We start from the raw sequence: 10,428 nt of genomic DNA on the forward strand, positions 1-10,428 counted from the left end.
AAGTCGGTTCTTTGAAAAGATTGAAAAAGCTGACCAAATTTAGGTACACTGACCAAGAATAAAAGAGCAAAGGCTCAATTTATTAAAATCAGGAACCAAACATAGTCTTATAGAAAGTTTTAAAAGATTATAGGGGAAACTATGACCAACTCTAAGTCAATAATTTAGATATGATGGACACATTTCTAGAAAGGCACACACTGCTGAAACCGACTCAGGAATAGAAAATCTGAATAAATCTATAACAGGCAAAGAGATTGAATTAGTAATCAAAAAACTTCCCACAAAGAAAAGCCCAGGACCAGATGGCTGCACTAATGAATTCCACTAAACTTTGGAAAAAGATTAACACCAATCATTCACAAATGATCCTCAAAATAGAGGAGGAAGGGACACTTCCCAACTCATTCTATGAGACCTGTATTATTACCCTGATACCAAAGTCAGATAAAGACATCACGAGAAGAGAAAATACAGACCAATAACCCTTATAAATATAGAAGAAAACAACCTCAACAAAATACCAACAAACTGAGTCAAGAAACATATAAAAATGATTATATACCAACCGGGATTTATCTCAGGAATGCCAGGCTGGTTCAACATACAAAAACCAATCATTGTAATACACTACGTTAATAGAATAAAGTAAAAAAGACACATGATCACTTTAATAGATGACAAAATTGAACACTCTTTTATGATAAAACACACACACACATGTGCACACACACAGCAAACTTGGAATACCAGGGAACTTCTTCAACCTGATAAAAGGCATCTGTGAAAAATCTACAGCTAACATCATGCCTAAAGAGGAAAGACTAAATGCTTTCCTCCTGTGATGAGGAATAAGACAAGATGTCCTCCCTCTCCACTTTTATACATTACGGTAATGGAAGTTCTAACCAAGGCAATTAGGCAAGAACTAGAAACAAAAGTCTTCCACATTGGAAAAGAAGAATTAATATTATCTCTATTCACAGATGATTAATATTATATATTTAAAATTTTACAGAAAGCCCAAAAAACTATTAGAGTTTAAAAAGTCCAACAAAGTTGCAAGTTACAAGATCAACACACAAAAATCAGTTGTATTTCCACATACTAGCAGTGAACAACCCAAAAGGGAAATTAAGACAATTTCATTTATAATAGCATCAAAAAGAATAAGTTGCTAAGAAAAAAATTTGACAAGAAAGTCCAAGACTTGTACACTGAAAAATACAAAACGTCATTGAAAGAAATTAAAGACATCCTGTATTCCTGAATTGGAAGACTTAATATCGTTAAGATGGCAATACTTCCCAAATTGATCTAAAGAATCAACACAATCCCAGCAAAATCCCAGCTGGCTTCTTTGCAAAGATTGGCAAGTTGGTGCTGCAATTGATATGGAAGTACACAGGATGCAGAATAACTAACTTGAAAAAGGAGAACAAAGTTGGATGACTCATACTCCCAAATTTCAAAACTTACTACAAAGCTATAGTAATCAAGACAGTGTAATAATGACAAAACAATAGATGTATAGATCAATGGAATAGAATTGAGAGCCCAGAAATAAATCCTTACATTTGAGGTCAATTGGTTTTTAAGAGGGGTGCCAGGATAATCTAATAGGGAAAGAATGGTCTTTTCAACAAATGGTGCTGGGACAACTGGATATCCACATAGAAAAGAATGGAGTTGCACCCCTCTGCCTCACACAATATACAAAAATTAATTCAAAATGGATCATAGACCTAAACATAAGAGTTACAACTATAAAACTCTTACGAGGAAACATAGGTAAAAATCTGTGACCTTGGATTATACCATGGATTCTTAGATATGATAACAAAATCAAGAGCAACAAAGGAAAAAATAAATCAGAAATTCTTCAAAATTAAATACTTTTTTGCTTCAAAACTACCATCAAGAAAGTGAAAAGGCAACTCAGAATGGGAGAAAATATTTGAAAATCATGTATGCGATAAGGGATTTGTAGCTAGAATATGTAAAGTACTCTTACAACTCCATAATAAAAAGACAACCCCAAATAATCCAATTTAAAAATGGGCAGGGGCTTCCCTGGTGGCGCAGTGGTTGAGAGTCCACCTGCGATGCAGAGGACATGGGTTTGTGCCGCGGTCCAGGAAGATCCCACATGCCGCAGAGTGGCTAGGCCCGTGAGCCATGGCCGCTGAGCCTGCGCATCTGGAGCCTGTGCTCCGCAACGGGAGAGGCCACAACAGTGAGAGGCCCGTGTACCGCAAAAAAGGAAAAAAAAATAAAAATAAATAAAAATGGGCGAAGGATCTGAATAGCTATTTATCCAAAGATATGCAAATGGACAATAAATATAACATACAATAGACATATGAAAAAATGCTCATTATTAGTCATCAGGGGAATTCAAATCAAACCATAATGAGATACCACTTCACACCCACTAAGATAGCTATAATCAACAAATCAAATAATAACAAGTTTTGGCAAGGATGTGGAGAAATCAGAACATTGATACATTGCTGTTGGGATTATAGAATGTTCCAGCCACTGCGGAAAACAATCTGGCAGTTCCTCAAAAACTTAAATATAGCATTACCACATGATTCAGCAATTCTACTGCTAGGTATATACCCAAAAGAATTGAAAGCATATGTTCTCACAAACACTTGCACAGTAATGTTTATTGTAGCATTACTCATACTAGCCAAAAAGTGGAAAAAATCCAAATATCCATTAACTGAAGAATGGATAAAATGTGGTATATCCATACAATGGAATATATATTATTTGGTAATTGGATATATTACTTAGAAATTGGAAGATATTTTATTGGCCAAAAAAGAACAAAATACTGATATATGCTACAACATGGATGAACTTCAAAAATATTATGCTAAGGGAAAGAAGCCAACCACAAACAACCACATATTGTATGATACTATTTACAAATTTTTAGAGACAGAAAGTAGATTAGTGGTTGCCTGGGGCTGGAAGGCTGGGGGTGAGAGAATGGGAAGCGACTGCTAATGGGCATGGGATTTCTTTTGGGGGTAATGCAAATGTTCTAAAATTGATTGTGGTGATGGTTGCACAACTCTGTGAACACACTAATACTCAATGAATTGTACACTTTAAATGGGTCAGTTTTTTTTCTGTGGATTATATCGCCATAAAATTGTTAAAAAGCAATCTATCGCACACTGGAAGCCTGGGGTATGAATTTATTTTCATATCTAACTGCAAAGAAAAGAAGAAGCAAAGAATAGCCTAGTCATTTCCCAGTAAAGCAAAGGCTGCATACATTACAGTTCATTTCTATACAGCCACCTAATAGATTTTACTTACCTTTGACATATATCAGACACTCTATATATCCAACCAGAAAAATTATAAGCATCCTCAAAAGCAAAGGATTCCATTGCAGGGCAACTATTTATTTGTTTAATTTGGACCTCGGGTGGCTGAGAATTGAGTTGATCATACTCCTCAGTTCTTAGTAAATTTTTGTCATCATTCTGGGCAAGGCCTCTCTTTCTCTCCCTGTCTCTCTATTTTTCCTTCTTCCATGATTTCTACTCCCATTTCCCTCTCCCACCCCAGGCATCCACTCTAATGTATTTAATAGTCTTTAAACATGCTGGCATCCCCTTAAATTATGTGCTAGTGCTTTATGTAGTACGTATTTTTTAGCTGTTTATTTTTTATCTTATTGGAGTATAATTGCTTTACAATGGTATGTTAGTTTCTGCTTTATAACAAACTAAATCAGTTATACATATACATATATCCCCATATATCTTCCCTCTGCGTCTCCCACCCTCCCACCCTCCCTATCCCACCCCTCTAGGTGGTCACAAAGCACCGAGCTGATCTCCCAGGGGCTGGGGGGTGGGGAGGGGGAAATGGGGAGGTGTTGGTCAGGCTACAGGGTTTCAGTTATACAAAATAAATAAGTTCTGGAGATCTACTTTACAACATAGGGCCTATGATTAAAAGTACTGGATTGTATACCTAAAATTTTGCTAGGAAGTTAGATCTTAGCTTAAGTGTTCTTACGCAAAAGGAAAAACAAAGCAAAACAAAGGGGACAGAGGAAACTTCTGGAGGTGATGGCTAAGTTTATGGCATTGATAGTGATGATGGTTCCACAAGGTATACTTATTTCTAAACACATCAAGTTGTAATATATTAAATATCTACTTCTTTTTGTATGTCAGTCATATCTCAATAAAGTGGTTAAAAAATTCTTAGTTCCACCATTTATCAGCTTGGAACTTTGGGCAATGTACTTAACCTACATCTGTGCTTCAGTTTCTTCAACTTTATCATTGATAATAATAGTACTGACCTCTGAGTTGTTATGAAGCTTGCATGAGTTAATATCTGCAGACCACTAAGAATAACATTGGCACACAGCAGAAGTTATATGTGCTTGCTGTTATTATATTTCCAGGTTGTTATTCATATTACAGGATTGTCTGGTGAAGCAGGTAATTTATTTATACTCCAGTAGGGTGAACAGAGTGCAGAAAATAGCAAACAAATCTAGAGAGGTTCAGGCAGGTTTTCCAGTGGCCATTAGAAGACCTGTCACCGTTTAACAGAAACAGGGTACCTTAGAAGGTGGCAGACCAACTGGTAAGGGCAACTCTGAGCCACACTCCTAGGAGGGGACTAGAGTTATAAGAGACAGTTGTAGCAATCCAAAATGGGGACAATCGTACTATATATGATGTACAAGGTGAGTACTCAGGCTGGGAGAATGGGGTGCAGGAATGGAGGAAGGGCCATTAATATCAACATAGGGGTCACAGCAAAACCCACTCCTAGAGACATCATTGTACGCAACTGTAAGCCCAGGAAGGCAGAGGTGGAAGGAATGAGGCAGAGCCTATAACAGATCCACTCTTTCAGTAACCCTGTTTTAAAGCAAAAATTTCCAGATATTTTAGAACTGAAAAGTATTACTTCTTTTATTTTAGTTTATTTCATCATCTTTCCCTAAAATTGTATGGCATATGCCTTTAAAAATTAAGTTGCATTAAGATCTTTTTTATGTCTTTTTTTGATACTCCTTGAAACAATTGCAGAACCCCAGGATGTGGAGAACAGCCCTGGGAATTAGCTCCCCTAGGCTCTTATTATGCGAAGGAGGGTAATGAACACTATAAAAGCCTTTCTAACCTGTGAAAGTAAAAGCTTTGGGCATGGAGCCATTTTAATTCAAATTTATATCTATTTCTAGAAGGGTTTGCCAAACAGGGTACATTCCAGTATGACGTATTAAAAATGACAAAGAGGGCTTCCCTGGTGGCGCAGTGGTTGAGAGTCCGCCTGCTGATGCAGGGGACACGGGTTCGTGCCCCGGTCCGGGAGGATCCCACATGCCGTGGAGCGGCTGGGCCCGTGAGCCATGGCCGCTAAGCCTGCGCGTCTGGAGCTTCTGCTACGCAACGGGAGAGGCCACAACAGTGAAAGGCCCGCGTACCAAAAAAAAAAAAAAAAAAAAAAAAAGACAAAGAGCCTGGAGTTCTTATTAGGGTTGGAGTATCAAATCTGCCCAGGTCTGGTTGAGAGATGTTATTTCACCATAGAACCCATGTATTAACTCACTCCAAAACCACATCTAAGCCCAGTCTTTTAAAGGTTTCTGTATTCTGGAGTTTGAAGTGGAGGCTGGGGGGGGGGGGGGGGGAAACAGACTTAGAACAGTTTCTTTCTTCGTCTTTCAATCCTGACCACCCTGTGCACCTCCAGAGGGGAAAGAGAAAAACAAAGAGAACCCAACAAAGCAAGAGGTTGTTTTGGAATGGTTTCAACAACTTAGAAATGGATTAAATTACTAAAGTGCTTGAATGTGCTCCAGAAAAACATCCAAAACACAACAACATCAGTAATCGTAATGAGTTTACCTTACTCCACCACTCAAATAAAGCACAGCCATTTTTGATACAGAGATTGCAGAGAAATGTCTCCACTGTAGCCTTCTGGATAAATATAGTATAATGAATGACACCCACAAAAACATGCCCATAGGAAACATAGTCACTGTTGTAAAGTACTGCTTTTTAAAAATGCCGCTTAATATAGGTCACTGACATCACAAAGCAGAGCAATTCACTAAAAGTAATTCTGTGGGAGGCAATATGAAATGATTCAAGTATATTGTCACCTCTTGGTCTGGTTTAAATCACAAAGAGATTTTAGACTCTAGACTGAACCAGTTCTCAAAGTTTTGCTTGTCTGTCCACGTGCAGGTGGGGTAGAAAATGGCAGCATTTATGCAAGGAGTCACCATATCCATCTGAACACCAAGAATTGTCAGTAGAATAAATGAATGTGTTCATGCATGTGGACAGCAATAAAATAAAAGCTCATTTTAAAGTGTTATTGAATGTTGATCATTGTTGAAGTTGAGTAAAGGATATGTGGAGTCGATTGCAACATTCTCTACTTCCGTGTATATTTGAAATTTTCTATAAGAAAACATTTTAAAAGAGTGCTATTCAGTATGGAGTTTTCTTAAAAAACTAAAAATAGAGTTACCATATGATCCAGCAATCCCACTCCTGAGAATGTATCCAGAAAAGATGAAAAATCTAATTTGAAAAGATATATGAACCCCAATGTTCATAGCAGCACTATTTATAATAACCAAGACATGGAAACAACCTAAATGTCCATCAACAGATGAATGGATAAAGATGTGAGATATATATATATATATATACATATATATATATATATACACACACACACGTATATACACACATATATATAACGGAATATTGCTCAGCCATAAAAAAGAATGAAACAATGCCATTTGCAGCAACATGGATGGACCTAGAGATTATCATACTAAGTGAAGTCAGACAGAGAAAGACAAATATTATACACTATCATTTATATGTGGAATTTAAAAAATGATACAAGTGAATTTATTTACAAAACAGAAACAAACTCACAAATATAGAAACAAACTGATGTTTACCAAAGGGGAAAGGGGGGGAGGGAGGGATAAATTAGGAGTTTGGGATTAACAGGTACACACCACTATATATAAAATAGATAAACAACAAGGACCTACTGTATAGCACAGGGAAATATATTCAATATCTTGTAATAACCTACAGTGGAAAAGAATCTGAAAAAGAATATATAGATATAGATATAGATATGTATATATGGATATGTATAACTGAATCACTTTGCTGTACACCTGAAACTAACACAACATTGTAAATCAACTATACTTCAATTTTTTTTTACATCTTTATTGGAGTATAATTGCTTTACAATGGTGTGTTAATTTCTGCTTTACAAGAAAGTGAATCAGTCATGCATATACATATGTTCCCATATCTCCTCCCTCTTGCGTCTCCCTCCCTCCCACCCTCCCTATCCCACCCCTCCAGGTGGTCACAAAGCACCGAGCTGATCTCCCTGTGCTATGCAGCTGCTTCTCAATAGCTATCTACCTTACGTTTGGTAATGTATATATGTCCATGCCTCTCTCTCGCTTTGCCACAGATCACCCTTCCACCTCCCCATATCCTCAAGTCCATTCTCTAGTAGGTATGTGTCTTTATTCCTGTCTTACCACTAGGTTCTTAATGACATTTTTTTTCTTAAATTCCATATATATGTGTTAGCATACGGTATTTGTCTCTCTCTTTCTGACTTACTTCACTCTGTATGACAGACTCTAAGTCTATCCACCTCATTACAAATAGCTCAATTTCGTTTCCTTTTATGGCTGAGTAATATTCCATTGTATATATGTGCCACATCTTCTTTATCCATTCATCTGCTGATGGACACTTAGGTTGTTTCCATCTCCTGGCTATTGTAAATAGAGCTGCAATGAACATTTTGGTACATGACCCTTTTTGAATTATGGTTTTCTCAGGGTATATGCCCAGTAGTGGGATTGCTGGGTCGTATGGTAGTTCTATTTGTAGTTTTTAAAGGAACCTCCATACTGTTCTCTGGGAAACTCTTTACATTAAAAAAAAAGAGTGTTATTAAATTAATAGTAAATTTTCAATGTTTTCTCACCCAATTGATGGTAAAAGTACAGCCACTATTATGGAGGAGGCCTGAGAAAAGGTTTTACTTTAGAAAGAGATTTTCATACTCAAAATGGTTTGGAAAAACTGCTACAGAGTATGGTCTCTAATGTGGGATTTGTGTACTCTATGAGACTGCAACATGATCCATTAGAACTAGTGTTTATATTAATTTTTAATCTTAAAAGAAGAAAAACTGTTTCATTAATATCTAACATAAAGATTGACTCTGATGTCATCACTCAGTCTGTCAAGGAAAGATGCTTTTTTAACAATGGGTGAGAAAGGAAGTGTTTTTCAAAGTAATAGGTCATAGAGAGAGCTTTTTTTGTTCGTTTTTTTCGGTATGCGGGCCTCTCACTGTTGTGGCCTCTCCCGTTGCGGAGCACAGGTTCTGGACGCACAGGCTCAACGGCCATGGCTCACGGGTCCAGCCGCTCCGCGGCACGTGGGATCTTCCTGGACCGGGGCACGAATCCGTGTCCCCTGCATCAGCAGGCGGACTCTCAACTACTGCGCCACCAGGGAAGCCCGAGAGAGCATTTTGATAACAGATATTTGAAGATGTTTTCATCATCTTGTAATTTTGTTGCTGAGAGCTAAGTGTGTCACTATTTGCACAGTTGTAAGAAAAACTGTAACGGGACGTTATAAACTTGCCTAAAACAGTCTACCCCAATAGCTTGAACTGGTTTGTAAAAACATTTTAATGTGCAAGAGCCACTGATTCATGTCAGGGAGAGTGGAAATTTAATAGCCAAATTTTAATAAAAAAACCTTTGCGTAAATGAAAAGTTAGTAACAGGATTTACTGAGCACAGCTAATGTCATACTGCAGCCATTTAGATCTATGAATCTTTGTGAGATATCGTTTCTAGCTATGACATTCATTGGAGCCAAGCCTTACTTTAAACTGAACTCCATATTCCAAAATGTTAAACCATCAGTTCAAAATTAAGGAGGCATATTCAATCACATTGTTCTCACTAAAATATTTATAATAATATGTTTCAAATAAGAGATAGATTTACATATATAATCAAATAAACTTTATTTCTAAATATTATTTCATATTTATCTCATACTTTAAATGTTCTGTTTTGTATGCTTTATAAGGTGTATAATATACTAGTAAGGCAGTACACAAATATCACATTAATTTTTTAAAGATAAGTGTATTACACGTAGTATCAGTTCCACTATATTGATCTCAGCTGTGAGATCATTTGAGCCTCATTTCTTTTCAATAGCAGTTCTGTAATCACTATTTCTGTCTATTCTGTGATTGTTCCAGTTTTCTAACTCTTCTTGGGTCCATTTCAGAACTTTATATTTTAAGAGGAGACATTCTGTGTTCTCAAGATTTTATAATAAATTGCCAGATTGTTGTACATAATCATCTCTAATATTTTTAATCTCTTCCATCTTTGTATCTCCTTTCTTGTTACTAACATGGTATAATGTTGCCTTCTTTATTTTTATTTATCCAGAATCAGCAAGGAAATATCTATTCTATTAGTCTTTTCAGATACCAACTTTTGGTTTCATTTATATTTTCAACTCTTTTTCTGTTTTCTAGTGAATCAACATAAGCTTTTATCTTAATACCTACCTCCTGCTTTCATTTGTTTTACTTTGTTTTTCTTTTTCTCATGTCTGAGGTTATATACTTTGTTCATTTGATTTGGGTCTTTTCTCAAAATTAAATATATTATTGTGTACAGCTATACAATTTTCTAGAAACCTAAGTTTGAAAAAGAGTGTTATTCAGTATGGAGTTTCGGGAATGAAATCTTTTCTTTGTTATTATATTTTAGAAAATTTGGGGGTTTTTTTAGTTATGATTTCTTATTTAGTTAAGGGATTACTTATAAGCATTCCTCAGTTTATAAAAAAATCATTTTGGGTCCACTTTTCATTGTTTATTCTTAGTTTTATTGGATTATGATGGAAGAATGTGGTCTGTTGACTTTCTACTTTTGGTAAATTATTAAAGTTTCTTCTGGTCAAGTAAAAAAAGATAAGTGTATTATATTGATACATTTTAATACCTTTTTATATGATTGCATTCAGAAAATCTTCTCAAATTTTAGTGTGTACACACATCATTCTAAGATCTTGTTAAAGTTCGGCATCTGATTCAGTAATTCTAGGGCAGGACCTGAGAGACCACATTTCTAACTAGGTCCTGGGTGATCCTGATATTGCTTGTCCTCAGACCACACTTGGAGCAGCAAGGTCATGGGGCAAGGGTAAGGTGGGTATGTTTTACTATAGGATTGCACAATCAAAAATATGTGGAGATGACTAGGGGATGAATGGACTACACTCCCTGCAAGTTGTCCTTCATAACTAGTATTTCTCT

Source organism: Globicephala melas, chromosome X, assembly GCF_963455315.2.
Source record: "Globicephala melas chromosome X, mGloMel1.2, whole genome shotgun sequence".
Lineage (NCBI taxonomy): Eukaryota > Metazoa > Chordata > Mammalia > Artiodactyla > Delphinidae > Globicephala > Globicephala melas.